The 27,860-nt window shown below is 37.3% G+C and overlaps 1 long non-coding RNA gene across 3 annotated transcripts in view; it reads left to right on the top strand.

Annotated features, from left to right (window-relative positions):
• LOC137488721 (uncharacterized) overlaps positions 1–27,860 on the top strand; it is a 139,472-nt gene that overhangs the window by 54,622 nt on the left and 56,990 nt on the right. Inside the window, exons 3-4 of one of the 3 annotated variants that reach the window (XR_015518179.1) lie at positions 12,234–12,366; positions 22,136–22,288. This is a non-coding gene — a long non-coding RNA (uncharacterized LOC137488721). Of the gene's footprint in view, positions 1–12,233; positions 12,367–18,028; positions 18,213–22,135; positions 22,289–27,860 lie in introns of those variants that run through there. The other 2 variants (XR_015518180.1, XR_015518178.1) reach the window with 2 other exon arrangements.

The raw sequence follows: 27,860 nt of genomic DNA, 5'->3' as shown, positions 1-27,860 counted from the left end.
ATGTAAGTTTGAATGCCATGTTACTAGATGTTTATTGCCATACTACTGAAAGGAGCAGCAGATAAAATTGAAAATAAAATAAAATGAACTTTAGAACTGTGACCCAGTGTAAGCCAACAAATATCAGTAATTCAGCTTGTACATTTAATAATGGTAAAGTGGTTTAATATGTATGAATTACATCATTGACCTTACTAATTCATTGAAGTGCAGTAAGTTTCTGTCATGATTCACCTAGTGCAACAGCCCAATCGTTTATTACTGCAAATCTCATTGTGTAGAGCAGGGGTCACCAATCTTGGTCCTGGAGGGCCGGTGTCCTGCAGATTTTAGCTCCAACCCTAATCAAACACACCTGGACAAGCGAATCAAGCTCTCACTAGGTATACTTGAAACATCCAGGCAGGTGTGTTAGGGCAAGTTGGAGCTAAACCCTGCAGGGACACCGGCCCTCCGGGACCAGGATTGGTGACCCCTGGTGTAGAGTGTTGTCAGGACACATGGTTACAATGTAACCTGCTAATGTTTACATTCGTAATTTTTATGTTATTTGCTAATTAATAACTACCTCATGTGGAACTCTGAATCTGCTTCTCATTTCAGAGGCTGCTACTGACCACCTGAGGTCACATTTTTGGTCATGGAAAAATGCTTTGAGAGCCTTCATGACTGAATTAGTGATGGGTTGTTCTTGAATGATTTGTAAATTTTGAACGAATCTTTTGTATGACTCGAGAACGATGAGTCTTACCGGAGTGATTTGTTTATTTGCCCACGCAAACAATTGTGCAAGTGGAGCAGAAGATTCGTTTCTTTTTCGAGTCCTCTATCGGGTTTGAGTCATTCGTTCATCGCCTGAAAGACAGAAGCCAGTCATTTGCATTTAGAGCCAGAAAAAGATTTGTTCCCCTTCTAGGGAACTTCAACACTGCGTCTAACCAGAACGCTAGGGGAACACCTCTTTTATACGCGTCTTGAAGCACATGTGAAATCAATCTAATGTAATTAAGCAGGTGTCGTCAGACCAGAGAGTATAAAAGCCTGTACTGAGCATTCAGTATCAACTTCTTTGCTTTCAAGAAGCACGCACGTGAAAATACACCCTCTTTCTGTGATCTTTCATTACTGATTTGCTTACACAAAATACAAAAAAAACTGACAACTTACTTTTTTATTTTGGTATGGCAGAGAAAAACTTTAAACGTTGTGTGCCTCCATGCCCTCGCTTTATTACGGCTGGTGACTCACATGATTTGTGTTTAGAGTGTTTGGGAGAAGAGCATGCCCTGGTAGCATTTGAGAATGCTGACTGTGGACACTGTGACGTTCTCTCCCGTAAAGAGCTGCGCAGTCGGAGAGAGTTCTTTAATAAAGCTCCCGTGGCGCACGCTCCTCGCGGTTCGGGTCCCGCTCGTGCTGAGGCTGAGCGTCGACTTCGGTCGTGGGGTTCGCAGCTAGATCTGGCGGATGAGATGGAGACGGACTCTGTCCTTTCTCTCTCTGGATCCGTGAGATCTAATCCTCCTTCGGGAGCGTCAGAAGCACGCTCTGCGGTTTCTTCTGCGCCTCGTGAGAGGGCGGCGTCCTCCGTTTCCGAGGAAACCGAGGCGCCGCAGCAACAAATAAAAAGAGGGTCGGGGAATCTGCCGCCCCAGTCAGCGGAATATGAGGAGTTAGTGGAGGTGATTTCACGTGCTGCTGACCGGTTCGATGTAATAGATTGGCAGCCAGCACGTGAGCAGCAGCAGCTGCGTCTGACAGGAATGCTGGATGAGAGAGAATTACCCAGCAGAGTAGATCCTCCACTAAGGGACCTCCCCTTTTGTCCCGAGCTACATGATGCGGTTTCTAAATCATGGAAAAATCCGTATTCAGCATGGTTAATGACACCAAAAACAGCTATTTATTCAGCAGTTCGTGGGCTAGGGGAAAAGGCATGTACAGTAATGCCAATGATAGAAGAGGACTTAGCGTGTCATCGTCGTTCAGATCTAAAATCTGCAAGGGTCCCTCCTTTGTTGTCGAGACCATTAAGATTAACATCGGGTCTAGTCAGTAAAGCATATATGACGGCTGGTCAGTCTGTTGGATGCCTGCACACCATGTCAGTGCTGCAGGCATATCAGGCTGACCTAATTAAAGAGTGCCTAGATGGTGGGGGAGCAACACCCGAACAGCTTCGAGAAGCTCTTCGGGCGTCAGATCTAGCTTTAAGAGCTACTAAAGAGGCAGCCTCTAGTTTGGGGCGATCTATGGCTACCCTGGTGGCTACTGAGCGGCACCTCTGGCTGACACAAGCAGAAGTGTCAGAAACCGATAGAGCTATTCTTATGGACGCTCCAATATCGAGCTCAGGGCTCTTCGGTGACGCCGTTGATCGCGTCGCCGAATCCCTCGACAGAGTTAAAAAACGCTCTAGCTCCCTCGGGGACTTTCTCCCCCCAAGATCAAAAAGTCTGGGCCAGCCGTCAACCAGCTCCTCATATCATGAAGTTCAAAGGATAAAACAAAGTCCTGACGTGTTGGGAGTCAGGCTTTCCAGGGCCCCCCCTGGACGCCGAGAGCACCATTCAGCGCTCTCACTGAACCAGGGTCCGCGGAGAAAGGGAGAGACCACCTCACCACGTATGCTGGTGGGGGGCTCTGTGTCTCCCGGGGTGGGCGTTCCTCAGTGTCTGAGGGCATTGGGGGCCCCACCCCCTCTGCAGGGGGGTCAAAGAACAACCAGAGGCCAGTCTCGAGAGGCTGGTACCCCTAGCACATTTTTTGGCAGCGTGGAAACACCTGCCGATGGTGTCCCAGTGGGTCCTGTTCACAGTAGAACACGGCTACAAAATACAGTTTTGTGCACGCCCACCTCGCTTCAACGGTATTGCACCCACCATAGTGAAGCCAGAACAGGCTCTGGTTATGGAACAGGAAGTACTGGCCTTATTAATAAAAGGCGCAATAGAGCGTGTTCTCCCACTCGACAAAGAGTCAGGGTTTTACAGCCGGTATTTTATAGTTCCCAAAAAGGATGGGGGATTGCGTCCCATATTAGATCTGAGAAATCTAAATCGGTCCGTCGAGGCCCTCAGGTTCAGGATGTTAACCATCAAAAACGTGGTGTCACAAATTCAGTCCGAGGACTGGTTTGTGACGATAGACCTGAAAGACGCATACTTCCATATTTCCATCCTTCCCCAACACAGGAAATACCTGAGGTTCGCTTGCGGGGGCGAAGCGTTCCAGTATCGGGTTCTTCCATTCGGCCTAGCTCTGTCACCTCGAACCTTTACCAAAATAGTCGAAGCGGCACTAGCTCCACTTCGTATGCAGGGGATACGTATCCTAAACTGCATAGACGATTGGCTAATTCTAGCTCAGACTCAAGATATGGCAGTTCGGCATCGAGATGTCGTTCTCACCCATATCAGAAGGTTGGGGTTTCGGTTAAACACCGCAAGAAGTGTGCTTGTTCCAGCCAGGACGACCATTTCTTTAGGTGTGCTATGGGACTCCATGACGATGCGAGCACGTCTGTCCCCGCCATGAATCGAATCGATTCAGTCAACCGTACACAGAGTCAAACTAGGCCAGTTCATCACTGTGAAACACTTTCAGAGGTTGTTGGGTCTCAGGGCAGCAGCAGCCAGCTTGATTCCGTTCGGTCTGCTGTACATGAGACCCCTGCAGTGGTGGCTCAAATCCAGGGGGTTTTCCCTCAAGGGGAATCCTTTCCGCATGATCAAGGTCTCGCGGCACTGCCTTCGAGCCTTAAGTATGTGGAAAATACCCTGGTTCCTGTCCCAGAGCCCAGTGTTGGGGGCTGTCTGTCATCGCGTCATGCCTATGACAAATGCTTCTCTGACGGGCTAGGGAGCAACGGGCTTGATCCGCATGATCAAGGTCTCGCGGCGCTGCCTTCGAGCCTTAAGTATGTGGAAAATGCCCTAGTATCTGTCCCAGGGCCTAGTGTTGGGGGCTGTCTGTCATCGCGTCATGCTTATGACAGATGCTTCTCTAACGGGCTGGGGAGCAACCCTGAGGGGGCTTCCCGCAGCAGGACGATGGGGAGAACATCATCGTTACTGGCACATAAACTGCCTGGAGATGATGGCCGTGTTTCTGGCCTTAAAACACTTTCTCCCAGATCTAAGGGGCCATCATGTTTTAGTCTGCACGAACAACACATTGGTGGTCGCTTACATCAACCAGCAGGGGGGTCTGAAGTCTCGAATGCTATGCAAACTAGCACATCGGATCCTCCTGTGGGCCCAGAACAAAATCCTGTCCATCAGGGCAATGTATGTCCCGGGCCATCTGAACATGGGAGCAGATCTCCTGTCGAGGCAGGGGGTGAGATCCAGGGAATGGAAACTTCTTCACCCCGAGGTGGTGGAGTCCATTTGGGAAAGATTAAGGAAAGCGCAGGTAGACCTGTTTGCTTCCCAAGAGACCACGCATTGCGTACTATGAGTTTCTCTCTCGCATCCAGCCCCTCCGTGACTGGTTGCCATGGTTCAGACATAGCCGAGGCTACGTCTGTATGCTTTTCCCCTGATCGCTCTGCTCCCAGGAGTCCTGGAGAGGGTCCGTCAAGACTGAGTACGGTTACTGCTGGTAGCCCCGGTTTGGCCTACCAGGATTTGGTTTTCGGACCTCATAGCCCTGCTGGCGGGTCTCTCGTGGGAGATCCCCATCAGCAGGGACCTTCTGTCCCAGGGGGGAGGAATGATACTTCATCCCCTACCCGACCTGTGGAAACTGTGGGTGTGGCCTCTGAGGGGGCCCACCTCATAGAGTATGGACTGTCAACCGAGGTTGCTCAGACCATTCTAAGCTCCAGGGCTCCCTCCACAAGGAAGCTTTATGCCCTAAAATGGGCTCTCTTTTCAGCTTGGTGCAGAGAACACCAGCTGAACCCAGTCAGCTGCCAGGTAGCCTCAGTGCTGGAATTTCTCCAAGATCGCCTGTCTGCTGGGTTAGCTGCATCCACTCTGAGAGTGTACGTGTCAGCTATAGCGGCCTACCGTTCTCCCCTAGATGATGAGTCACTAGGACAGGATCCGCTAATTCGTCGCTTCCTTCGTGGAGCCATAAGGCTAAGGCCTGTCAGCACACACAGGGTACCGACATGGGATTTAACATTGGTGCTCGAGGGCATCTCTGTTCCCCCATTTGAGCCACTGCAGGAGGCGTCAGATAAGTTTCTGACACTAAAAACAGCTTTCTTATTAGCTATTTCTTCCTTAAAAAGGGTTGGTGACCTCCAGGCTTTGTCGGTTGCACCTTCATTTCTGGAGTTTGCTCCAGGCATGTCCAAAGCCTTTCTTTATCCCAGACCGGGGTACGTGCCTAAGGTGCCCACTCATGTGGCGAGACCTGCTGTGCTACAGGCCTTTAACCCGCCCCCATTTCAGTCGTCGGACCAAGAGAAGTTAAACTTACTCTGCCCAGTTAGAGCTCTGAATACATATGTTAACCGGGTTATCAACTGGAGAAAGAGTGTACAGTTACTGGTCTGCTTCGGACCCTCAAAAAGGGGGAGTCCGGCAAATAAGCAGACAATAAGTAATTGGATAGTTGAGACTATCTCATTTACCTATCAGGCTGCTGGACGCCCTGCACCTAAATTTGTTAAGGCCCACTCCACAAGGGCTGTCGGGGCCTCCAAAGCTTCTATTTCGGGCTCAGCCCTTTCTGACATTTGTTTGGCGGCAGGATGGTCGACTCCACATACATTTGTGCGTCACTATCAACTCGATGTAGACCCCTCACCAGGGTCCTCTATTCTCACTGCGTAGTGTGCGTTCACAGTCAGCAGTGAGTCTGGCCTAGTGGGTATTGCGTTCCCCTAGCGTTCTGGTTAGACGCAGTGTTGAAGTTCCCTAGAAGGGGAACGTCTCGGGTTACGTATGTAACCATAGTTCCCCGAGAGGGAACGAGACACTGCGTATTCCGCCATACTCTCTTCTGCCTGTTACTTCTTTCAAGCAAATTCGAAGTTGATACTGAATGCTCAGTACAGGCTTTTATACTCTCTGGTCTGACGACACCTGCTTAATTACATTAGATTGATTTCACATGTGCTTCAAGACGCGTATAAAAGAGGTGTTCCCCTAGCGTTCTGGTTAGACGCAGTGTCTCGTTCCCTCTCGGGGAACTATGGTTACATACGTAACCCGAGACGATTCGTTCATTTCTCAAGTATTCAGATTTGATTAATCTCTCTTTATGTGCTGCCACTTAATGAAACCAGAAGATTTGAGAGGTGAACTAATCATGGCTTCTTTCGGCTAAGACTATGTGCATTGTTAAAGCTTAACTTAAATGGGTCTGTGTGACGTGAACGAACCACTCAAATTTGAAGACCTGTCAGAAGCTGATAATCATAGACAAAAGACCAGGTAAACAATAAATGATGATTTTCTCTTTCTTAAAGCATTTTAGTTATGACTTGTTTGTAGTGTGGTCAACATCTGGGCTAGTTGTTGATGATATTGGAAGCAACTTGTAACGTTTTAATAATATTTTGGCAAATAGAACGAAATTTGCCAACTTGAAGAAATGAAATGACTCCAAAAAGATTTGTTCATCTCAATGAATGAGACTCAAAGATTCAGAGTCAGTAAAATGATCTGAACTTCCCATCACTAGACTGAATGATTCAAATTCACAGTTTCCCTGGCATTGGGTGGGTTAAAGGAACCAAAACAATGGAACCAAAACGACGACAAGATAGACGTTCTAGCATGTGACTCACATTTTCAAAGCAGAATATCTGACTTCAGCATTGATTTTCAAAAAGCAAGATTGTTCACTTAACATGTTTCTTAAATTTCTGCAAACATATTATAGTATTTATACACTTTAAAGTGAAAAACTTACATATACCACTCTCATGGTTCTTTGTGTTATATTTTGTGCTGTGTGTTCTCATTTATTTTTTAGTTCGTTCCACGTGAGCTTGTCTTGTATCCTAGTCTTGTATCCTTACTAAGCGTTTTGCCCTGCCGGCTCTAGTTCTGTTGTCTACCTATTGTTTATTTGTAGCTAATACTTTATTTAGTTTGTTCCTAGTGTTTAACCAATTGTATTTTTTGATTAATTTCTCTCTTTAAGATTCTAAAAGTCTTTATGTTTGTTTATGTTTTATTCGATTGTCCAAGTCAGTCTAGTTCTCTTCTACTAGGATATATATTTGACTTCATATATATATAATATATATATATATATATATATTGCTACGTTTGTTGTTTTGTGCCTTATACTTTTCCAGTCCTATCCCGTGTTCTGACTTCCCTGGTCTGCCAGTCTTGAGTTTAGTTTGCTTCTTGATCTAGCTCTGGTTTTGACCACTGTTGCTCCTACTGGCTGGCTGTTCATCTTGTCCCTACCACTGACTTCCCTGTGTTAATGCCCCTATTGTTTGGACCTTGTCAACCCCTTGTCTGTCTACTTGAACCTAATTCCATAAATAGACACCTTTGTACTGTTAATTGCTGCAACTAGGTCCGCTTTCTTGCAACCTACTGTGACACACCACCTTTAATCAAAAATGGGATTCCTGTCCCTCTATTGAAAGTCTGTTCACCCAGACCTCTGACACTTTAAAATATTCGTAAAGACAAATCATAGTAATATATATATCATCAACTTAGAATTATAAGGTTCTATCTGCCTTCTAAATAATTTTGAGATATTGAGCTTCAAAGATTTTGCATTCCATATAACAAACAATATGTGTGTATTAGTTCTCTTTTATACATTAACATGACAGACTCTAAATGTGCTCTAAATGTAAATTATCAAAGTTCTCTTACATTTGCAAATTGGAGTAAAATAAAACATGGTAAATGCAGATAGAACCTTCTAATTCTAAAAAGTCATTTTCCTCTTAAAATTATAACGTTATATCGAGCAGATCATTTATTGAACTATTTATGCGTTACTTGTATATAATTATAAATACAAATATATAATTTTGTGTTGTAACAATATGTTAATGCTTGAGAAAATTACATCTGTGCTATAATATTGATTTCATATTTTAGGATGAATATTTTCTTTTTGTTCAAATTAAGCATACAAGGCTGTGCTAAATATTTTATCCAGTGCAGCTGTTCATTTTATTTAATTAATAAGGTCATATTTGTTAAAGTGTTTGCATTATATGAATTATTGGATTTTATTCATTTATTTTATGGAAGATATAATTAAATTAAGTATTTGCCCTTCAAGGCTTATTTTCAAATCTGAAGACTTGAAAAGGAAAGCAGACAATGAGCAAATGAGTTTAATAAACCCTGAAAAACGTTGCACTGACTATATATATATATATATATATATATACTGTATATATAAATAAATAAAAATGTATCAAGTTTATTATAGAAATTTTTTTATATTTCTGCAGTGGCACAGTTGGTAGTGCTGTTGCCTCACAGCAAAAATGTTGCTGATTCGAGCCTCGGCTATTAGCGTGTATGTGTGAATTGGCATGTTCTCCCTCTGTTCACGTGGGTTTCCTCTGGGTGCTCCGGTTTCCCCCACAGTCCAAAGATATGGTACAGGTGAATTGGATAGGCTAAAGTTGTCTATAGTGTATGAGTGTGTGTGGATGTTTCCCAGTGATGGGTTGCAGCTGGAAGGGCATTAGTTGCGTAAAACATATGCTGAATAAGTTGGCGGTTCATTCTGCTGTGGCGACCCTGGATTAATAAAGAAACTAAGCCGAAAAGAAAATGAATTAATGTTTCAAATTTGATTCTTTTTCAGCAATGCCAAATTTAACATGGCAAAAAAATTCTAAATCATCACATTTACACATTACACATCTGAATTTTGTGTGCTGCAGTGGAATTATTTAGTCTACTCTGATTTTGTCTTTCTGGTCTTTCCCGCTGTCGTTGAAGCAGTCCGGTGAAATTAAAAATAAAGTTGATTCTGACTGGTCCTCGTGTGTGCATTAAAATGCTGATTCACAGAAAGAACCTTACAGAGCCAAGCGAGTTTTTGACTTTGTAGATAAACCCATTTAGATTGTATTTTTTTATTTATTTATTTATTTTTTAATAAAAAGTCTTAAAATGTAAACAACTTATGCAAAAACATCACATAATGTAAATGAGTTGTGGTTAAAATTGAATTTGTGAATAACTCAATTTTGCCAAAAATGTCAGATAGAACCTTATAATTCTGAGGTGAATATATATATATATATATATATATATATATATATATATATATATATATATATATATATATATGTATATATATATATATATATATATATATATATTCAATTCAGCTTTATTTGTATAGTGCTTTTACAATGTAGATTGTGTCAAAGCAGCTTCACATAAATGGTGTATATATATATATATATATATATATATTAGGCTTGGGCGATATCCAAATTTTGATACCAACAAACCTTTTCCCTATTTTACCAGTATTACCATGCAAAAAAAAAAAAATGTATATGTGAAGTAAGGTTCAGACAGCATTACCAAACTGTTGGCTTGTTTTCTGAAACCATTCAGAAACTGAATACTTTATATGCAACCTTAGGTTCGCAGGGACGCTCTCTCTCTCATTCACACACACACACACACACACACACACACACACACACACACACACACACACACACACAAACACACACACAGATATTATAGGAAATACTGCCAAACTGCAGGTCACTTGGTGTGTGACTCGCCATCTTACCTCACCTCTCACTCTCTCTCTCCTCCACACTCTCCTCAGTTGAAAATCACGCATACGTATTTTTGGGCATTAATTAAATAATATTTATTATTTAATACTTGTCTCCTGTTTAAGTGCATTGTTTTTTTATGATAGTATAACAGTATCTAAATTGACACCTAGAAGGTTAATCACATCACACTGAACTACCTCAAGACATGGGCGCTTTATAAATGCTGCAAACCTTTGGATCGCATTAAAAGTGTCCAAAAAGACATCTAAAATCTTTACACGCATTGATCCAGAGTATGTGGACAAAATGGCTGTTAACACCCAGCAGGCACAAGAAGTCAACATGACGTCAGATTGACGTTGTAACTTTACGTCATGGAGATGTTGCTTTTTTTTTTTTTTTTTGGAAATGAAAATCGGGTCGACATCAGAACTCAACATCAGTGCAATGCCAATGTCCAACGTCCAACCTAAAAACAACTAAATATCAATTAATGATGTTACAGCTTGACGTTGTGTGGATGTTACCACAATGACGTTTATGAGACGTTAGATTTTGGTTGTCATGCCTGAAGAATAAATGTCAGTATTAGACATCAATATGATGTTGGTTTAAGATTTTGACTAGACGTTGGATTTTTGTCACTTTCTACCTAAAAATCAACCAATTATCAATGTCATTTGACATCGTTATTGGACGTCAAAATATTAATATTACATTAAATTTTCACCTGACATCACGACCTTAATCTAACCTAATATTAATGTCGTATGACTTTGTGTGCCTGCTGGGCAATGACTAAATGCACTACAGAATGTTACGTTTACATCCACAAATTACATGTAAATGCATCAGTTTTTTACAACTTAATACTCACTACTCACTACTCTTGAGTACTTTAGAAAGGGCTACTTTTTACTCATACTTTGAGTAATATTTACAACACATACTTTTATTCTACTTGCTCTACATTTTTAGGCAAGTAATGGTACTTTTATTTGAGTATGATTTTTCAGCTCTTTCAGCTCTTTCCACCACTGGCAAAAAACAAACCTCAGGTGTTCTTGCAGATGCTCAAGCATTGTAATATCTCAGAATAAATACAATTGGTTCTTCTAGATTAATATAAATTCAAGAGTAATTCCTTGGACCTTAAGGTGCATCAATCAATGGTCAATCGATGGATTTTTATTTTGCATATAGTGTGTTAGTGGTTTCCAGTCTCAGTTTCTCAGTCTGAAATGTTGCGGTGATTGTCACAGCAGGTTTTGTTTTCAAATGCATTTTTCATTGAGGTTATAGATCTTTGCTCGAGGCTGTAAAATCTGCTTCTCAGAAGGAAAGGGAAAGTCCAGAGCAGCTGTATTTTCCAGCAGAAAAGTCGCCTAGACACAGATCTGGGGCTTTGAGAAGAGAAACATAAAAGGTTAAGTTTAATCTGCAGTCTGAGCACTCTCGTTCCTGACACTCCTCTTGTCTGTTGAGATGATAGAGCGGGGTCAGTGAGGTGAATGAATCAACTGGATTTCTACAGGCTTGGGGGAAATGACTGCAGTCTGTGTCATCTTTGCTGACTAACCGTGAGACCCGGGACACTGTACTGTACAAATTCAAGGACATGCCAGTCTTAGAATAGCCAAAATTCCAAACGCTGATCTGCACACTCGACTGACCACATATCAGATCTATAATAACGCTGAATAGTTGTCTTTCTGGTTAGTTCTGTCAAAAATACATTTTACTTTTTTGTTGTTTTTTATGTGGGTGGGTAGATAGATAGATAGATAGATAGATAGATAGATAGATAGATAGATAGATAGATAGATAGATAGATAGATAGATAGATAGATAGATAGATAGATAGATAGATAGATAGATAGATCACCCCATGTTTATAACTCTCCAATACATCTTGAGATAAGTTAATTGCTTGTGAATGGCTTTGTGACTGGCAGTTCTTAAAATACATGCTCCCAAGGTAGGAACAAATCTATTTTTGCTTCTTTGGTGGATGGAAAACATAGCTGTAATTATTCGCCAAACAGAGCCAACACACCCCACACATTAAAAACAACCGACCTTTAAACCCCAAAATAAAAACTGTGCTTTAGGAAGGAAACTTTAGATTATAGGAATGTTCATGTTTTACTTTCCACCACATCTCAAATGCTAAGATCTTTTAGGGGCTGTTCACACTTGTTTGTCACACACTGTACTTATTCATTTATTATTATTATTTTGACAAAACATCTCTTTGACTGTTGCACTGAATTTTTGCCTTTCACAGATGTTTTCTAAGTGTGTGTTTTTGTTTTTTTTTTGTTTTTTTGTGAAGATAACTGTATTTATTTGTGGATAATAACTTACAAGTGTGTTCTATGAGAGCAGGGTGAAAATGTTTAAACAACTTCAGATAATTTCACTTTAACAACAAGAACATTGATACTTTTAAGTGTGTCAGTGAGGAGAAAAGTAACACACAATTGTATCAAAAGTAATATTATATTTATCTTTTTCTTTTCCATAGAGTTCACACTTAGATAATGCTCGACTATAATAGCAGGTTTGGCATGCTGGCTGGGAGAGAACCCTCAGCTTGGAGATGGATGAGCCCAAGGTTCCCGCTAGGTCAATGAGCATTAGGAAGGAAAAGAGATCAGGTATTTCTTGAAAGCCCCCAGTTTGTTTTTTACCTATACTTTGGTTAATAAGGCGGTTCTATATGTATATATTCAGTATGTATGCATTAAGTGCTTCTGACTGTTATCATAATTCGCTTATGCACATGTTTTTAGACTGGGAGGAAACCGGAGTACCCGGGGAAAACCCACGTAAACATGGGGAGAACATGCCAACTCCGCTCAAAGAGTGCTGACTGGCTCAATTAGAACTTGAACCAATGCCACCGTTTTGCCTGATCCTAGAATTGGGGGGGATGGGTAGGGAATGAAGTTTAGGCAGGATATTTGAATTAATTTTAAAAAGATCTGATAGGCTAGGTAATGATGAGCTGTAGTAAATCATATCACATGCTCCTCTCGAAATTAGTTTGTCAAACTTCTCTTAATGTTACTGCAAGTTATCACGGGAACTTTCAGAGTTACCTCAAATGGTCATTGTGGTAATTCTGGCCATTCTCAAATAAGTCATATTGCCAAGTCATATTTACATTTACAGCTTCTATTGAACTATTAGAATTAAGCATTGAATGTCTGTCACCATATTATGATCTCACTACACTAATAGTTGGTGCTATTTGTAATACAACCTACAAATCTCAATGTGACAAGTTAGACAGTCTATGAAGCTGCAAATGTCACTTTATTTTTCAAGCAGGAGAGCAAGTTTTGTTTTTTCACCTGCATTGTAGTTGTTAATTGAAAAGACATGTCTCAATGTTTGGTTTTCATCGTCAAAAAGTTCTGTTTTTGTTAACAGGAAGATGCTAGGCAACACATGCACACATATTCACAGGCAACAAAATAAGTAGCGAACGCTGAAAAGCATCTTGTTAACTATACTGCTATAGCAGTTCAAGGTAGAAATTCTCCTCTTTTGTGTGGTGTCCTTTATTAATAATGTTAGTAAGAAATATAAATATAGGCTAAGTCAGGGGATAATAGTTTTTTTGGGTTTTATTTGAACAAAGTTATTAAATTGCAGAATTCAAAAAGAGCCAAAATACCTGCCTCAGTAGTTCTACTATTAATATTGTTTGTGTTATCTGTACCAGACTTTTTAATATGTAACTGTAAACATACATTGTCCTTTATTTTTAGAAAAATATATATCTAATCATTCATTCATTCATTTTCTTGTCGGCTTAGTCCTTTTATTAATCTGGGGCCGCCACAGCAAAAATCAACCGCCAACCTATCCAGCAAGTTTTTACGCAGCAGATGCCCTTCCAGCCGCAACCCATCTGTGGGGAAACATTTATGCACTCATTCATACACACACTCATACACTCAGACAATTTAACCTACCCAATTCACCTGTACCATATGTCTTTGGACTGTGGGGGAAACCGGAGCACCCGGAGGAAACCCACGCGAACGCAGGGAGAACATGCAAACTCCACACAGAAACGCCAACTGAGCCGAGCCGAGGTTTGAACCAGCGACCCAGCAACCTTCTTGCTGTGAGGTGACAGCACTACCTACTGCCCCACTGCATCGCCTATATCTAATCACATTTTCATTTTATATTTCAGTTTCATCAAATGTTTAAAAACATTACCTGACCGTATGATGACCATATATACAGTACGCTAATGATTTCTGTTCAACTTGATGGAGGGAAAATGTGTCTACGAGCTCATGTGACCACAAAAATCATGTGGACATGGCATTAAACATAAAAAGATTGCTAGTTGATGTGGCATGAAAGCCTCATTTTTTTATTTGTTGTCATTTAAAAATACTTCCCCTTGGCCTTGTGGAATAATAAAAATGCCAGTGCCTGAGCACTTCACAATTTAATTGTTTAATCACCCAGGTACTACTTGTCTGCTGTCTCATGAATAATACTAAAGCCACTTCACCCAATCATCCGTCCTTCAATCCATCCTTCAATCCATTCATCCATCCATCCATCCAACCAACCACCCAACCAACCAACCAACCAACCAAGCAATCAGCCTTCTTTAAGTCTATCAACACCAAATCAGTAAACCTTAACAATATTGATTTTGGATTGCTCTTTTCACTCAATCATCAATCCTTTAATCGATCCTTCAATCCATCCATCTATCCATCCATCCATCCATCCATCCATCCTTCCAACCAACCAAGCAACCAATTAACTAACCAATCAGCTTTCTTTAAGTCTATCAACACCAAATCAGAAAACCTTAACAATATTAATTTTGGATTGTTTTATTTATTTTTTTTTTATTTATATTTTTTAAGTTTATAAAAAATGTTTTCTGACAGTTTTGTGACAGATATGATTCACTTAACAGTGCACAACTCATTGGTGTCAAATGAAATTCATTGATGTCAAGGCTACACTCAGACTGGTTATCAACGTGAGTTGTTTTAATATCCATCTCATTGTTATAACAGTTTGACTCACTGCTTGAGTAATATTTAATTGCCATTAAAAAATACAAAAGAGCATGCACAATTAACCTCTTTTCAAAGCAATGACACTGAAATGCACACAGTTAATATTATATTTAAAACAGAAAATTGTCACCATTCATATATAACTTTTTTTTAGTGAAGTGCAAAAGATATTAAGACTTTATCCAAAGCAGCATACTGTACTCTTAGTTTTGAATAAGTAATTACTTCACAACTTCTAAAATAGTATGTTTAATAAAGTATAAATGCACTACATTGTGAATGTGACCTAGTAGCAGTTAAATGTCACTTTACTGCTTTTTTTTTTTTTTTTGCCAGCTATGTAATAGAGAAACATGCAATTCTGGATGCAGTCAGACGCTTCTTTTTTCTTTTGTGTTTCTCACAGGAAAGTCAAAGTTAAATCAACAGAGTGTATTACGTGTAAATTATCCTTTTAAGGGCAATACCCAACAGCTTCACGTTTTAAATAGGCACTACGTCCTTATTTGCCATGTAAGTTATGCTAGAAGTTGTCATCATGGTCATTTTGTATTAGACGAAACTGATCTTATATATCAACAATCTTTTCTTTCTCACAGACCCATTAAAGGCTAGTAATGTTTAAGTCAGACCCAAGTATCAACTAACACATCAGAAATTGTTGAGTGAATATATTTGTGAGCCTGGACCATGAAACAAGTCTATGTGTATATTTATGTGGGAAAAATGTCAAATTTATTATTATAATTTTTTTTTTTTTATTTGATGCCAAAAATCATTTGAATATTAAGGTAAAGGTTTTCTTCCATGAAGATATTTTGTCAATTTCCTCCTATAGATATGTCAAATCTGAGTTTTTGTTTGCACTATACATTGCTAACAACTCTAAAAGTGATTTTCACAGTATTTTTATGTATTTTTTAACCTCCAGATTACAGATTTTCAATTTTCATATCAACTTGATCTCACGAGGAAACTTAAGTATTTAACGTTTTGTCGGTTTAGTGGCAATTTTTTTGGAATTCTTAAAAGTTCATTTTTACGAAAATACGATTTTAAACATTGGGTGTGGTACCCAACCATGCCCCTAAACCCAACTGTTATTAGGGGATGAGCAAATCGTACTAAATAGTACAAAAGAGATCATGCGAGTTTATACAAATTAGCCACTAAATCAAAAAGTTATAAATTGCCGTGAGATTGTGTTGGTCAAATCCAGTGTTGGGGGTAATGCATTATAAGTAATCTAAGTTACTAAACTTACTTTTCTAAGTAACTAAAGTAACGCAATATTTCAAAAAAAAGTAATGATATTTGAGCTACTTTTAAAAAAATAAATAATGCTAGTTAGTTTTTAGTTTAATTAGTCAGCGTTTAAAAATAAATAGCTGAATTAAAGTTAACATAATCACGTTTAATCACACAGTCAATGATACAATGCATTCATTATTTTGAAGGCACCAAAAAGGAAAGGTGATTAATAAGGACTAATAAGACAAAAAGTAGCAAAAGCATTGCTTCAAGCTTTCATTAATCTTAATATACAACATATACAGTATAGTTTTGAGATCAGGAAGTTCTCAAAAGAGAACATTATCCCAAGATATCGTTTTTTTTTTTTGTTTTGTTTTGTTTTTTAAGGTAAATAGAAGTTATACTGTCTGTTAGTTGTAGAACTCCTCTGTTTAAAAATAAATAAATAAATAAATAACCTGAAATTTATAAAAGAGAACCTAAGCAATGTAAGAAAAAGTTACCCAAAAGTAACTCAAAATTAATGCATTACTTACCCTAAAAAATAACCAAGTAATGCAACTAGATATTTATTTATTATTATTATTATTATTATTATTATTATTATTATTATATAAAGTAGTGCATTACAGTATTGAGTAACTCCCCAAAAAATTAACTAGTTGTGTCAGTTATTTTTTTTATGGAAAGCAATGCAATGCATTACTTTTGAGTTACTTTTTGTTAGCTGGCTAAGGCTTCATCTCTTTCAGAGCTTGATTATTTTAATCTTGAGTTCTGCAATTAGCAATGCACTACATAACCTACACCTACATATATATATATATATATATATATATATATATATATATATATATATATATATATATATATATATATATATATATATATTAAGTTAAATGTAGGTGTAGGTTATATAGTGCATTACTAATTGCAGAACTCAAGATTTAAAAAATCAAGCTCTGAAAGAGATACATGCATATATATATTAGGATAATGTAATGACCCTATAGATATACATGCCATTTATACAGATTATTGAAAGCTTAAAGCAATGTGTTTGCTACTTGTGTACAACTTGTCTTAAGTAAAATCACTGTCCAGTGAGACAAGCTCCTTTACTTTTTCTTTGATGCTTCTAAAATATTACACACATTCTCTCGTTTACTGTGTGATTCATTGCAAATACTTTAATTCTGCAATTTTTATAAAGCTAATTTATTAGGCTAAAATGTAACTCATTACATCTTCAAAAAAGTAACTACAATATTATTTATTTTCCAAAAGTAATGCGTTAATTTACTCATAATACTATTGCGCAACTTGCGTTACTCGTAATGCATTACCCCCAACACTGACCTCATGTAAATAAAACATTTATGTGTTTAACTTTTACATTGTGTAAATCAATTCAATGTATTTATACTATTATTATCATTAATTTAATATTTATCTTTACATTTGATTAACACTTGAAAACTGGATCAAGAAGATCAGAATGTAGCTTCTCTGATAAGCTGTTCCAAGAAAGAGGAAAGCTTGATAATAACAGACTGAATTACAATTTACCAAATTACACCAAATGTGCTGACAAATTAAAGACAAATGTGAGGTCACTCTGGAAATACCCTGCAGATGATGCAGGATGCCCTCCTTTTTGAGTGGGTTCACCACACTTTCTGGTTTAGGCTACTGGTTGTCTACACTCAACAGAGAATGTGTTTTAGTTCGCAGATTAATCTGAGCGTAAAGACGAGCTGCTAGCAGTGAATCTTTTTCTTTCCTTCAACAGCTCTTTATTTAGCTCAGTCGAATGTCTTTAATCGCTCTAAAGAAAAGGCGGGTTATGCTTTAACAACCCGACGTTTCCATTTCCAAGAACGCTTCAGTCCCCACAGGCTTTCACTGACATGAATATTCATAAGATTAAAGCATTCATACGTGCTGTTCTTTTTTGAGCACACTCATTAAAAGCAAAACGTCCCCGTTTAGAGCTTCCAGACAGAATAGATCTTTCATTCAGGTGTGCGATGATCATCCAGCTAATGCTCACGAGACTCTTTAGCAGCTATATTTAAATATGCAACCCACTGGACTACGCTGATTGTAAGCTATTCACTGGTGTTGTAGCGACATCTAGTGGAAGGGGAAGACGCGTTTGACGAATGATTGACAGATGAGAGGTAAGACAACTGGAAAATAGTCTTACTGTAATAGAAATGGAAGTAATGTCGTCCTGACCCGGAAAAAAAAAATGGAAGACTGCAAGCATATTGTAAGATCAGGAGTAAAAAGAGAACACTGCAACTCTCAATACTAACTTTAAATTATTAAAACCTTAGACTTGATTGTGATATTGAACTTGAACAGCTAAAGTAATTCAAACTTTGTAATAGACACAAATAACCAATAATGAATTTTAATTATTGAAGTTAATGATTAGTTTACATGATTGTATAAGTTGAATAGAATGTTCATATGTAAGAATAGTGTTGTCTAATGTTAAAATGTCATTATGCTACTTTTTCTAGTCGTAATAAACAATCAGGTCTGCAGCCAGCCTAGTTAAATAGGTGTTGATGTTGTTTTCTCAAAAAAGTGGACCTTTTTGTAGTTATTACACTCATTTTCTATTTACAGTTTTTCTCAGTCGCTTTGGTGCATTTCTCACAACACTATTTACATTTGCACAGGTAATGCATTTCTTAAAATGATTAGTCATTTGTGCACATCCTAGTAGCAGTTTCTCATTCTTGCCAACACATTGCTTTTGTACATGCATCAATTGCATTGTAACAAATTTAAATATTTATTTTCTTGAAAATGTCTTTAAAATTGAACAATTTGATGAACAATTTACAGACCTGTGTATGTTGTAGTCTCAGTTCCAATATGTTCTGCAATATTGTGTACAGTTGTGCACAGCTCTACCTAAAGGGAGTTTATGTTTGTTGTAAATAAGGGGGGATTTATTCTTTTGCACAATGCTGTGAATAAATTAGAATCGCAAAGAGCAAATGCAGTAAACATGTGAAACATACATATTCAGTGTCTTGTACTCAGATACCTCACTAAATGCAGTTATGTCTAACTTTACTGTAGTTTTCAAATGACTGTGCAAATAGTATATAGCGCTGTCTTGAGCATTTTCAGGAAGTGTCACCAAAATCAGACTTTTTTGCATTGAAAAAAATGTGCAGAGAAAACTGTCACGTTGAAAATATGACAAAGCCATTATGACATCTTGTTCATAAGCAATGGTGTCAGGACTTTTCATTTTGATGATACTGACACTTTCATTGACATCAATACTTGATTTTGAGGAATGAACTATCCATTTTGTGTTTTAAGTGACACACTTTTGCAGGTTATCAGCTAGGTTTTGCAGTTTGTACTAATTGTTTTGAGAAATGCATTAACTGTTGTGCAAAAATGCACTCGTGTTGTGAGAAACGCACCAAAGCGACTAAGAAAAACTGGAATAGGAGGTTTTAACACTGCATTTTAGTGAGATTTTAAGCATTGTATTTGTTTATTTATTTATGTAATTATGTTTTTATTTATTTTCTTAACTATCTATCTATCTATCTATCTATCTATCTATCTGTCTGTCTGTCTGTCTGTCTGTCTGTCTGTCTGTCTGTCTGTCTGTCTGTCTGTCTGTCTGTCTGTCTGTGTGTCTGTCTGTCTGTCTGTCTGTCTGTCTGTCTGTCTGTCTGTCTGTCTGTCTGTCTGTCTGTCTATCTATCTATCTATCTATCTATCTATCTATCTATCTATTTATCTATCTATCTATTGCTTTGATTAGCTTGTCAGATGGTCACACTTTTTGATGCACCAAAAACATTTTCTTTAGATTTAAAACAGTAAAAACTGATTAACTACTTAAAGCTAGCAAACCAATTGCCTTAAAAGAAACAAGTTGACTTTACAAAAATAATGCAAGTAAACCCATTGTAACTTGGCACTATTAAGTTGACTTAATGTTTATTATTATGCAAATTGTATTCATTTTTTAATAAAATGAAACTAATCACTTTTTCCAATACACATTTATTACTTGTTTTTTTTTACAGCTTTTCTGTATCTAGCAAGATTTTATAGACTTAATGATTCATCAAATATGTAATATTGTAATAATTCGTCACCTTAGAATCATAAGGTTCTATCTGCGTGCTGAATGATTTTGAGATATTGAGCTTTAAAGTTTTTTTCATTCCATAGCAAACAGTATGTGTGTAACATTTTTAGTAAAAAGTTTTAAAATGAAAACAACTTATAAAAAACAACCCATAATGTAAATAAGATGTCATTAAATAAGAATTTGTCAATAACTCAATTTTGACAAAAATGTCAGATAGAACCTTATAATTCTAAGGTGACGAATTGCAATAATTATTTGAAAGCAGACAAAATAGATAAAATAGTTTGATGTTGTAAAAAAGGATTAGTTGACTTTAAAAAAGTGAGTACAATAAGCATAATGTGGCTGTGGTGGCCGTGGATTAATAAAGGGACTAAGCCGACAAAAAAATGAATGAATAAATAATGTAGAGCTTCACAATTTTTCCAGCTTCTCTTTTCATTTATTCATTCATTTTCTTTTCGGCTTAGTCACAGAAACGCCAACTGAGCCAAGGTTCGAACCAGCGACCCACTTGCTGTGAGGTGACAGCACTTCCTACTGCGCCACTGCCTCACCCAGCTTCTCTTTTATAAAGTAAATTTGAAAATTAATTGATAACAAAAATAGCCTAATAAATATTAATACAGGCCGCTTTTGGTGCTTCACATTTTATAGGTCCTTTTTTATTTCAAGAATAATTTTCAAAATTTAGAATGCAAGGTACTTATAAACTGTTTTCTCTATAAAACAGTAGAGAGAACAATGACTTTACTTGCATAAGATCTTAAAACCCTTTTCAATGGGTTATTTTGATAACTTATGATGGCATAACAGGACAAATGAGCTCATGTATGGGACAAATACTGGACCTTTCTCAATACCCCCCTCGCTACAGGCCTGTTATTCATATTTATATTTAAAAGGTTTAAATACAAATTATTTAAAGGTTATTGATACAGAATACTGTCATCTGCATAATCCTCTCTATTTCTTTTTTTCTCCACTAATTCTAGGGGAAGAAAGTTTTTCTTTACAAAAGTATTATTGCATCTTTGTCACAGTTTCAAAATATTTGTTGGTGTTTAATTGTTCTGGCTAAGTAGATGACAAAGATAGAATGTGGTGACCAATCAAATGAGTCTAAACTTCACAATATGCCACTCGTAAAGCAAGTCATAAAACATATTTAGACCATAATTCCCATGCAAATCTTAAAAATTACATTTAATATATAATAAATATCTATTGTTAGTCAAACAACTTGAAGTTAGTCAAAAAAGAAAGAATCTATTTAAATTAACATTTTAAAACTACAATCGATCTGATGTAAACCACAAACAAGACAACTCTGATTTGGGTATAATAATATTTACATTTATTTCATTGGTGTGTATGTGTGTGTCTGTGTGTGTGTGTGTGTGTGTGTGTACTTTAAAGGTAGCAGCAATATGAAACTAAAAAAAAACAAAAACAAGCACATAGAACCATATTATCTTAAAAGCACACATTTTATTATTATTATTTTTTATTTGCTTCTAATTAAAATGGTTTCCATGGTGACTTGTGGATTTGTATTGTTTCCATGTGTTATGTGTTCACAGTTAGCATATTCTCAGTTCACTGAACTTACTCGGAACAGAAACATCTTGAGCAAGTTTTAGCTTAGACAACTAAGATTCAAAGTTCTGTAAAGTTAACCTTGCTTTTAGTATTACACACTAACCATAAAGAACCTAACCTGGAATGTTTAATTAATTTGCATGATGTGATCATGCAAAATGTGTTGAGCGATTTTATACTTCAAGTTTTGAAGTCCATATATAAATACCAGTATTGCACAAAGCCATGGGATTCTTAAAAACAATTTTTTTTTTGTGAAGGTTTTTGATTCTCCTTTTGTGCTTCATGTAGAGAGAAAGCAGAGAGATTCAGTGCCCTTGTTTCATTAATGATCTATCTCTTTTGTTGCTTGTGTTTCAGACTTCAGACCAGCAGTAGGTAGAGAGAACATATACTGTCTGACAGCTTGAAGCCGCAGTAACTCATGATATGGTCGGCGTGGCAGAATCCTCTCAAGCTGCAGAGATGCTTGACATATAAGTCATGAAATCTTATTTCACAGACTACAGAATGGTAAGATACATCTTTTGTCATAAAAGAGACTTTGCCTTTCCTGTTCTCCTTTGTGCAGCACAGCATACGTTAAGCGAACAGGGCTTTAGAAATAAGATTTGCTGAGTATAAGTCACTTATTCAGAAGTCAATTCAAATTCTATTATATATTATTCAAATTCAAAACGTGTGGAGTTTGCATGTTCTTCCTGCGTTCGCGTGGGTTTCCTCCAGCTGCTCTGGTTTCCCCAACAGTCCAAAGACATGCGGAACAGGTGAATTGGGTAGGCTAAATTGTCCGTAGTGTATGAGTGTGTGTGTGTGTGTGTGTGTGTGTGTGTGTGTGTGTGTGTGTGTGTGTGCGTGTGTGTGTGTGTGTGTGTGAATGTGTGTGTGAATGTTTCCCAGAGATGGGTTACGGCTGGAAGGGCATCCTCTGCGTAAAAACTTGCTGGATAAGTTCGTGGTTCATTCCGCTGTGGCAACCCCGGATTAAAAGAGGGACTAATCTGACAAGAAATTAATGAATGTTATGTATATACATACATTATATGGATTTGTTGTCCCTATATTAAACAGAACATCATAAAACAAATGGCATATTAGTAGTTAAGCAAAAAAAAGCACAATAATTAACATTTTTTAACAATCAACATTGTAGGATGAAACAATAATACAAAATTATAATAAATAATATATTTAACAATCAACATTTTATGATGTCTCCTCTCTTTCTCTTTTTGAGTCAGACTTCAAAGTTTTGTGCTGCTCTAAGATAGCTCTAAATTTCATTGGGGTATGTGTTTTAAAGGTTTCTATTGGTCTCTCTTTTAGTGACCGGTATCAATGTATTGTTCTGCTCTAACATATAATCAGCTTTTTTTACCTAATACATGTTAAAGTTGTGTTTTATTGTCTAACTAGGTGAATTAAGAGTATATAAGCTCAAATTTAGAGTTGATTGCTTCTCTGATGTGCTGATAGTTTGTGCAGCGGGTGAAGAATGCAATGTGGGCAGATGCGGCTCTCTCTAGGTTGCCAGTTCTGTCTGTATCAGCCCTTCTCTACAGCTAGACTGTGGCTACTCAATCTGTTTTTCTTAGTTGACTGTTTTTTACAGCCCTTTAATATGTTGCTGTTGTAATCTCTTTTTTATGTCCAAATAGCAATCAAGTTTGCCTTGTTTTCTTGCAGCTTCATTCCAATAAATCAGATAATTTTCTTTTCATGTTTTTGTAATTGAGTTGTGCTGAATTTTGTGGTTGAGTGTGTGCCGATGCTGTTTGCTGATGGCTCATGTTTGTTGTGATGGTTTATGTTTGCAGCTTCAGGACCATCTGAACCAGAGGGACCTTTTTTAGTGTTCATTTAATGTTTTTTGAGAGCTTGAAATGATAGGAGTTGGGGTCACTGAAGTACTTCCGGTGTCTGATGATTTGTTTTTCAATGCACATGAGTGGAGGATACTGGCCCAATTGGGTATATGCGCTGCTAGTTTTTTATATTAAAAAAATATAAAATTCCAATAAAAACTTATTGCGACTACAGGGTGAGCCATTTATATGGATACACCTTAATAAAATAGGAATGGTGGGTAAAATTAACGTCCTGTTTGTGGCACATTAGTATATGTGAGGGTGCAAACCTTTCAAGATGGCTGCACATCTTGTATCTTCACACCATAGACAATTGCCTTCATATGACTTCAAAGATAAAAGTCTAAGGGGGTCAGATCAGGAGACCTGTTTAAATAGCAAATGCAAATGCTCATATGTGCGCTCATAGGCATTCTGATCTAAATAATGAGGCATGTTGAGGCGCATTGCTGGCACGTTGCTTTTTTGAAGTACTATAATAGACTGTTCAATAGACCAGATCAAAGCCGGTCTACAGTCCAGCGCAGAGCGCATTAGTTGTACGCCTCACTTACACACTGCTTAATACAGACAAGATGTAGAGCAATATTAAAATATCTTTACATATGAAAAAGAATTAAATGATTAAATTATTTCAAAAAAAAACATTATTTTCTAGCCTAAATAAATATAAAAACCATACTTTCATGCCTTCTTCATCTCAGTGGGGCTTTTTCAGTTTATTCATAACAATTTGCTTTTGTACTATTTATTGCTTTTGTATTATTATTATTATTAGTATTATTTATTATATGCATATTCAACTGGCCCACGACAACCAATCCACTTTTCAGGAAACTGTTAATCTAGGAATGCTTGGACCAGACACCCATAATGTGGTGGTGCACCATCTTGCTGGTAAAACTCAGGGAATGTACCAGCTTCAGTGCATAAAGCGGGAAACACATCATCATTTAGCCATTGCAAATATCCAGTGGCGTTGAGGTTTCTATTGATGAAGAATGGCCCCACTATCTTTGTTGTTGGTTGTCTATATCAACTTGCCATGACATAGATTCTTGAGCTCTATAGGTTCAATCACCGATTGGAATATTTTGAGCCTGATTCAAATTGGAATTTTGATTTGTGTAGATATTTTAAAACTATAGAAGGCCTTTCTTGCTTTCTCTTTTAGTTCATTCCCCACCATTCTCTCTCTTTCTCTCTCTCTCTCTCTCTCTCTCTCTCTCTCTCTCTCTCTCTCTCTCAAACTCCCCTTTTCTCTTTTTCAAATATCCCTTTGACAAGCATTACTAATGACTGTTCTGTTGATTTACATTGCCATTCTTCTCCTGTATTGCTGATAATATGGTTTTTGCCGCATTGCCCGAAGGCACATTTGCACATAATGAAATAACGAATTATTAAATAATCTCTCGCTTTTGATGACTTATATTGTAGGTAAAACAAAGCTCATTCAGCTGTGTCTATATGCATTACTGTTCAGCTGAGTCAGGCACCTCAGAAGTGTCAGCATGCACTTATTCACATGTATGGTCCCTTATAAACTACAACAAATCTTAGTAAATCATATTGTGTTCTGGAAAAACAAAATCAATGTTATATATTGTAGTTTAAATGATTCAGAGAGAGGGAGATAATGTACATTTTTGTATTGTATTTTCTTTTCTTATATTATCAATAATAAAAATATAAAGAGTATAGATGCAAAATCCTCTAAATGCCATCTGAATTTTTCTTCTTAAATTTGCATTTTACTGAGACTCATATGTTTCTATAAGCTATTATTTCACTTTAAAAAGCAATGGAAATAAAATATCCATATATGTATGAATATATACCCGATGAGTTTTTTTTTTTTTTTTTTTTGCCCTTGTGTCAGAGTTATTTGATTTTGAGTATCTAACGATATTGAAAACTTAATACTTCTATAATACATAATAAAAAAAAAATGAAAAAAGAGTTAAGAAACAGATCCAGAATGTTCTTTATTTTTATTTAATTCACCTTATTTTAACATTCAACAACTCTGTAAACAAACAGTAATTTGTAAACAAACTTCTGTGAGGTAGCTTGAACATTCGAGTGATAAATAACGTCAATTCTACACTTATAGGGTCCTATCATACATCCGGTGCGAGGCGCGACGCAATTGTTGCTTGCTAGTTTAAGGTTGGCGCAAGTTTAAGTAGTTTATGTCGTTTTGACGTTTTGCAGCACGCTGTTTAAATAGCAAATGCTTTTGTGCTCATATGTGTGCCCATAGGCATTCTGGTCTAAATAAGGAGGCGTGTTGAGGCGCATTGCTGGAGCGTTGCTATTTTGAGGAACTATAATAGACTGTTAAATAGACCAGATCAAAACCGCTCTATAGTCCAGCGCAGGGCGCATTAGTTGTGCGCCTCACTTACACACTGCTTAATACACACAAGATGTGGAGCAATACGCAAATATCTTTACATATGAAAAAGAACTAAATGATTAAAATATTGCAAAAAATATTATTTTCTAGCCAACATAAATATAAAAACCATACTTTCATGCTTTCTTCATCTCGGGGGGCTTTTTCAGTTTATTCATAACAATAACATAACAATTTGCTTTTGTATAATATTATTATTAGTGGTATTATTTATTATATGCATATTTATATTTGTTTTATTAAAAAATCAAGCTTAGATTTGCCCACCTGTCAGGTTTTAGACCATATGGGGGACATAATGTGTATTTGGAAATAACTGTTTTTTCAACACACTTCTTTATTATTGTTCATTTATTCGTTTGCTGGAAATTAGAGCTGAATTTAGAATTCGTTTTGAAACAAATCTTTGCGTTTAACAAACTAATTTGATTATTTATAGGCTAATGGATGTCTGTGCGTACAACAAGTTTTCCTAACCACGAGAGTGAAAGTGAAAGTAAAGAATGAGAAGGCTTATCTCTCATTCTTGCCTGTAGATGCTCTGTTTAACTGTTTTCCTACTTGTGAAACTCTCAGTTTTTCCACTTACAAAGTCCGTCATGTAAATAGCAAATGTGCTATGGCGCAATGCAAAGATGAGACTCTGATTGGTTTATTCTCAAAACACAACTATAACTCATTAAGAGAATAAGCTCAACCCTGTTAGACCATGCGCCACGGCGCAAGGTGGACTTTTCTATCCTTAAAATAGCCAAAGTGGATTCTGACACGCCCTTAATCCGTTTGCGCCCTGCGCTTTGGGCATGCGCATGGATGGTCAAAATAGAGCCCTTAAACTTTAGTGCAACAGTAAACATACAAAAATCTAATATAAAAAAACAAATAGCACGTCAACTTAAAACACCCATCAGGCAATCTCAAGTTTACATATCTCACAGTTAGCTATGGCAATGTTGTCGTTATCAACTTTATAATACCGCAGATATTCTTGTGCTTTCCACTTAAAGTTGCTTCCGTTTTCTACTTAGCCAGTATTTAACCAATAGCATCACTGCAATAAAGTGATTCCATGCCGCATATGTTGCTGTTTCTGTGTGAAGTCAAGAAAGAGTTCTAACTCTGTGCCAGCCAATATACATAAATATATAAGAAATATATGATATGTTTTTGTCCGATTCCGATCGAGTTTGAAACCACGCGATTGGGCTCGATTTCTCATAAAATTATCGGGTCTAGACATCATCTTAAGCTCTCTGTCATAAGCTCTCTGTAAAGTCATGCGTAGTCTCTTTGAGTGATGTAATATACTGTACAGTAAAACAACTGCAACTAATGCATCTATATATAACTGTCCTATGAAAATTTAATTAAAAATCAGATTTTTATAGCACATTAAATTACAGTCAGTCACTGATAACACATCTGCATTACAAGCTGTGAATGCACACGAAATAAACATGAAGTTATCAAAACATTAAACTTAAATCTATTATGTATATTCCACATAGAAAAGTGCAGGAATTAAAAACTCAGTCATGAAGAAATTCTTATTTTAATTAGTGAAGACAATAAACATAATATACTCCTTGAAACAAAATTAATCTCTTCTTTCATAAACCAAAACAAATGCGAGATTTGGGAGGAAAGTAAGGCTGTGAGTAGAGGCAAACCATTCTTTGTTATCATATCGCAAGCTCCTCAAGGTAAACTAATCTCACTGTCATCTCTTTTCTGTCATAAATGTTTAAACTAGTCAAGGCAGTGGCGCAGTAGGTAGTGCTGTTGCCTCACAGCA

The sequence above is a fragment of the Danio rerio genome, chromosome 20 (genome assembly GCF_052040795.2).
Source record: "Danio rerio strain M-AB ecotype USA chromosome 20, GRCz13ab, whole genome shotgun sequence".
Taxonomy (NCBI): Eukaryota; Metazoa; Chordata; class Actinopteri; order Cypriniformes; family Danionidae; genus Danio; species Danio rerio.
This window is presented reverse-complemented; position numbering and strand designations above follow the sequence as displayed.